This window comes from Mus musculus, chromosome 17 (assembly GCF_000001635.26).
Source record: "Mus musculus strain C57BL/6J chromosome 17, GRCm38.p6 C57BL/6J".
NCBI classification, from domain to species: domain Eukaryota; kingdom Metazoa; phylum Chordata; class Mammalia; order Rodentia; family Muridae; genus Mus; species Mus musculus.
The window spans coordinates 58,865,306-58,872,129 of NC_000083.6; positions in this window are offsets into that span (position 1 = coordinate 58,865,306).

Sequence of the window (6,824 nt, forward strand, 5' to 3'; positions counted from 1 at the left end):
CACTGGCTGCATGGAATTTTAGTTTTCAAACTTTAGAATGTCCACTTGCCTTTTCAGAGAAATCATATCCCGGAAGATGAACACAGCCTTACTAGGCTCCCTCCTTCTTATCATTGATGTCTTTCTTCCCTGTCTCTTTCAATCTCATTCCTCTCTGTCTCCTTGCCTCTTCTATCTCTCTTTGTCAGTCTGTCTCTGTGTATGTGTGTGTTCACCAGCTAAACTAGCTGATCCATGAATAAAAGAAAGTTACCTTCGCCTCCACCACCACCTCTTGGGGGGAATCCAGTTTTTTAGAAAAGTAGTGTCAATCTAACTCAGGTGTTCAGGAATACATGGAAGTATTCTGCGTCCCAGGCCCTCAAATTGATTCTATGAAGGACAAAAAGGCATTTCATGTGGAAAATAAAGGTAAAGTCATGGTTGCTAAACTGTTTGGGCAGGGCACAGCAGGATAACCCTGGCACTGTAGTCCCACATCCAGGTGATACAAGATAGAGGGCCTGACATTTAGAGAAGCCATACTGGAGTTTTGATGATGACATCATTCTTTCCAAAGCATACAATATATCAAAACTGAAACACGAATTGAACTCAACTATATTGGAATATTCAGTGATGAACACCTGAGCAGTTAATTCAACAAATATTAATTGAATATTTTATAAAAAGTCCCGGGAATTCTTATGGAGATTGCATTCATGTCAGATAGTGAGAAGTAAGTAAAGGAAAAAGTAGGTAATATATCAGCTATTGGGCATGGATGTGGAGAATTGTGTTCATTACTAGAGGATTCCGTCCACTTTGGGCAGTCCCATTCTTAGGTATGTGGTCCTGGACTATACAGGTAGCTGAATAAATTAGCTGAGTTTAGCCAGCCAGCTAAGCATGAGCTAGTATGTTACAGCATACAGCATTCTTCCATGGTTTTACGTGAGCATCCTTGACTGTGAGATGCTCATGCTTATATCCCAGTCCCAACTACCATCAGTGATATATTAGTAACTGTAACATGAAGTAAACCTTTTTTTCTCCATAAGTTGCTTTTGCTCATGGTGCTTGTCACAGCAGCGAAACGGAAGCTAGAACAGACACCATCACACAGTTTTCGACTTGGGAAGCAAATTTCATCTCTATTCTGTTAGATTATTGTATAGATAATTTTCTATAAGTTATCACCTTTATCGGGGTAACATATTTTTATGAGACTCCCTCAAGCCTTATAAGAGACTGCACTTTTGCCAGACCTTGCAACCAAGCTAATACTATCCCTTGTGATCATTAAAGGCAATTACTTAATCTGTTCCTCAACCTCTTTAAGTTCAACCTGCCTTTGAGAGCATAATATAAGCAAATTTGTAGGTTCTGAGATCTCCCATGCAGCCAGCTTTTACAGCCTGTGCAAATGCATTTATTTAATCTTAAGTTATGAACTATTGTGTGCCTGACCTACAGTAACCTCTGTGTGTATGTATATGTTGTGATCATCATTATATGAAGGCAGTCAAAAGGTTAAAAGCAACTCTAAACAACAAATATCCCATAAACATTGGAAACAACATGGGAGTATAGGTTGATGATATCTGTGTGAGATTTTGAGTGTTCCTGGGGTTTTTTGTTTGTTTGTTTGTTTGTTTTGTTTTTGTTTTTTGGGGGGTCATTAAAGTAACATCTTTGCTTTTAAAATTCTGTTAGAGATTTTGAAGAGATTTATCCATTTTTGATTTCTCATGATGTAGTTTGTACTGTTCAATAAATGCAGAATAAAGCCCCTTTGAGGGGTAGACAACACAGGGAGACATCTGGGACAGATCAATCACATATAACATACATACAACAAGCAACCAAAGACTACAAACTACAGACAAAAAGGAGACACAAGCTGGGTGGCTCACTCCTTTACTCTCAGCACTCTGGAGGCAGAGGCAGGCAGATTTCCGAGTTTGAGGCCAGCCTGGTCTACAAAGTGAGTTCCAGGACAGCCAGGACTATACAGAGAAACCCTGTCTCAGAAGGAAAAAAAAAAAAGAGACACAGTGGAGAATTTAAGTCTGGGTTTACTCTTAGTTTAAACCATGTCAAGAGTGCACTGGCTAGTTTAATGTCAATTTAATACAAGGTAGAATTTTATTGGAAGAAGGAACTTCAACAGAGAAAAGATGCCATCCCGATTGGCCTGTGGAAAAGCATACAGTATACTTTCTTAGTAGATGACTGATCTGGGAAGGCCCAGATCACTGTGGCCAGCACCATGTCTGGGATGGTGGTCCAAGATGTCATAAGAAACCAGGATGAGCAAGCCATGAGGTGCAAGCCAGGAAATAGCACTGCTTCAAGGCTTCTGCGCTAACCTGGGCCTCAGAAGTTCTGCTTTGAGTTCCTGTCCTAACAGCTCACTGATAGAGTAAAATCTGAAAATTGTAAGCCAAAAGAAACCCTTTCTTTCTTCTTTCCTTCTCTCTCTCTCTCTCTCTCTCTCTCTCCCTCTCTCTCTCTCTCTCTCTCTCTCTCTCTCTCTCTCTCTCTCTCTCCCTCTCTCTCTTAAGAAACCCTATCTTTTGTAAGTCTCATTTAGTCACAATATTTATTACAGCAATAGAAACAGTAACTAATATAGACAATTAGCCTCATGAAGATAAGGATTGAGAGTTAGTACTTCCTGGATGACTTCTTTATTAGTTATAACATGTGGATGTCTGGTTGCATCACGGTACCCCCATTGTATATGATTTGTGCTATGTCTGTTCAAGACCACTTTCCAGGGTATTGCATTCGCCCATTTTTCTGTTTGTCTTCCATGTCTTTTTTTTTTCCTCTTTTGTGATAAATGAAGAGAAATTAAAAGGATCTATTTTAAGATGATTAGGGAAGAATCTTACAATTTTTCCAGGGTTTGATTCAGGAAAGGACTTCTCTGTTTTTAACTTTACCATATCCACTGATAAATCTAAATGTTTATGTCCTGAACACTTAGTTGGCAAAACTATTAATAAACTAAGCATTTAATATAGACTTGTGTGTGTGTGTGTTTGTGTGTTTGTGTGTGTGTGTGTGTTTATGTGTGTGTAGCTGCAAGTGTGCCATGGGGCTCTTGTGGAAGTCAGAGAGGACAATATTTACTGTTGTGACTCATCTTCCACCATGTTTGAGGCAAGGTCTCTGGTGTTCATTACTGCATGTATAATGCTAGATGACTTTCTCTATTCTGGGAATTCTTTAAACTACATCTTATATTTCTCCACAGGAGTGTCGACATCCCAGGTTCTCACTATTTTGTTTGCCTTTTATGTTGGTTTTGCTTGTACAGCAAGGGTTTTACCAATCAAACCATCTCTCTAGTCTAGATTAGTCATAATCACCTAGGGATGAATTATAAAATATGTAAAATTAATTTATAGATTATTTTCTGAATTCTTCAAAGAATAGTATACAATTTGTGCTATTAATATGCTTGGTAGAAAACAAATACCTTGTTCGACACAGTAGACCCCATAAGGATTAGAATTTCTCAAGAGCTCTGCTGATTTCTGCCACTGTAGGTGCTATGTTTTACTTCTCCGGCAAGCCAGGAGTTCCCAATGTGTATGAAGAATCTATGTTGGCAGATGTCATTTAATCCTTCACCTCTTTCAGAGACATCAGACTCAGCAAGTTATGGGGTTTTTCCTACATGGATTACTGGTGCTGAGTCCCAGGCTACCACTGTCATAGTTTGGAAATTGAAATCTTAACATCTGACGAAAAGAAAGAAGGATGTTGATGATTCTTCTTTTTGAAGGATTCGTTGAACATCAGGAACACTTTGTAGAGGCTTATAATCTAGCTGCCAGTATCACACAAGGAAGTCCTAGTTTCAACAGAAAAAAGTAAAAAATAACAATGAGGAACAATGGCAGATAATGACTTTTGAGTAGTTGTTTTCTGCATTGCTATTTAATCTTACCACAACTTCTGATTCAAAAAAAGTCATGAACAAATGTCTTTTACCATCAGGTACAGCATCAGTTTTGGTAAACCAATGAATTAACTTGGGGTTAATTACATGAGTTTTCTTGAGCGACTACTTACAAGGTCATGGGCAACACAAACAAAAGTAGTTACACAATTGAAGAAAATCTCTCTCTCTCTCTCTCTCTCTCTCTCTCTCTCTCTCTCTCCAGCCCTACGTATCTTCGGGGAAATGTAAGTCCCTGTGATACTCTCCTTCCATAATAATACTTAACTGTCCAATACTTAACTGTCCATACGTCTTTGAGTAGAAACATGGTTTGAGCCCTTTCACACCTACACTTACATGATGAAAAGGTCAAGGGCTCAATCTAGTCCAGTTTTCCTTTAGGTTTATCACAGCAGTTGATAGCTCAAGAGGGAAGTGGCCATGTCATGCTAGGATAACCATACCAGTGTTCCACACTCATGGTACAAGTAAGGAGTCTTGAAGAATTATGTGACCTGTGCAGGACACAGACATAGTAAGTGACAAAGATAATTTACAAACCAATGTCTTTACATTCTCGATGACCTTAAACCATAACTCTGTTAACTTGTGGTGAATGTGAATCTGGTTATATTTCTTAGAGAGACCAGGTCAAAGATTGAATTAAAATTTTATAACTATTAAAGTACTAAGAAACTTGGACAAGCACGGTGAGAATGACAATTCAGGTACATGGTAGAGGAGTCAGTGTCCAGTGGTGTACACTCATCACTTTGAGGATTTACATTAAAGAAAAATCCCCAGTTTTGTATCCAGCAACTGCCAACAGAATTGTAGGGCAAAAGACTACTTTGTACAAAATTAATGCAGTGGCCGAGAACATCAAGAGTAGTTGGTGATGCAGACATGTTTGTAGGGAACATGGAAATGTGTAGCTCTATTTACTGCAGATGGAAACTGAGTTCATACTAGAGGTTGTAACCATACATTTTGAAATAGCCTAATGGACCCTGGTTGTCTTTTTATACACACCTCTCAGGTCTACTCTCGCATTCTATGCCACTTTCCCAGAAATATAGAATTCTTGCCTTATTTAAGAAATATAGAATTCTTGGCTTATTTAAGTGTTTGTTCAGGACAGTGGAGTGGTTACTGCAGAAACTGAGTATTAAAAGCACTCATTTACTCTGGGATACCTTCCTAGAGACTAACATGATGTTAGGTGTCTTGCTCCCTGGCCTGCGTTACACCATGCACATGTACCCAAAGTCCATAGTTAACTGCAAGACTAGCTGATGCTGCTTCTATTGGGTCCCTGAAATCACCAACATCTCTTCTGTCTCTTTCTTTCTCTCCTTCTTTTGAGTCTCTTATTTCATAAGTGGCTTGGTTAAACTCATCTAAATTATACAGTATTCATACTTGCGTATTACATATGCACAATACACATATCCAAACATATTCAACATTCATGGGAGTTTTATTTTTGCTGTACCACATGGATTATGGATTTAAACTAAAATGCACATGGAAACCTTACTACATATGACACTGGGGGTAGTCCCATCTTTCTTTGTTGCTTGTTTCAAAATGTGTAAAATGACAGCAATGACATATTGGAATCCTTGAAGTTCACTAAGTTAAAATATATAAAACACCCAGCATATACATATTTAAAATTCATACACAGACATATATGTATTTGAAGAACTGTACAGTGCAGCCTTTCTAAAGATAAGCAATGAATGTACTGTGACTGCCCTCTTCTGGATGGCAGTGGAGCCTCAGGCTTTTCCTTCTCCAAGCATGGTATTTCTAGAGAAAAATCTAATTTCTTAGGAACCACTGTAACTGTATGACAGTCAAAGTGAGGGACACAAGTATCTCTTTAGAATATTACATTCCTGGCATGACAGTTACTCTTGGAATAGGAGTAAGCTAAGTGTCTGCCATATAGCATCAGGAAAGTAGAGGCTGGGCATCACAGAATCAAAACTATTGTGAAAGAAGCCAATTGACAAAAAAAGACTAGAAGTCCTTCCACATATGAGCTTCATGAACTGAATAGCATGTGTGACAAAAGCTGAGTTACACAGTCACAAAGAAAGGGGTTGCTATGTGGATGTCCAAAAGGGGCCACGAGCTTAATGGCCCAGTGCTTCAGGGGCTCTTCCCCAGATCATTAGCTAATTCCTATTCTCATGGCTGTTCCCTCTTTCTTAATAAACTGTCCATTTCTATTTTGAACCGCATGTCCCCATTCTAATTTTCTTCCATATGTCAGCACTAAGTTACCTCTGTGTCTCTAACAATCTCAATCACAGAATCATCACTAGATAGTTACTTGCCCTCCAAACAACAAGGCTAGTACTTGTTCTGGACAGAAAAAAATTATGATGAAGAAATGTAAGCTGGAGGGTACCCCATAGCTAGTGAGGCCAGGCTGCTTCCCTTTGCCTTCCCTGTTGTCTCTGCTTCCTGATCCTACTCAGTGACATTTGTCTTCCACTGGGATATAAAGATGTATCCAATAGTATTTTTGCCTAGGAGGGTTATGTAGTACTTTGCAATCTTGAAGATGATGGCTTGCAGTTAAGCTGTACCTGGGGGCTCTGAAGATTTAATGTTTCTCCCTTCCAAAAAGTGTGACTGTATTAGTATTGATGTCCCTGGGAGAAAAATCAAATTCACAGACAGCTCTCTGTCTCAGCCCATTTGAATCCATGCACCACATTTATCAAGATAGTGACCTTGAAAGTCTTTTTCTCTTTTATCCCTAGAATCGGCTCTCAATCATTTAAAGAATAATCAATGGGATTCCTTCTTCAAAGCAGCTACTGCTCATCCTAGCGCAGTGAATTCATCTTCCTTTCTTACTCTTTCCTGC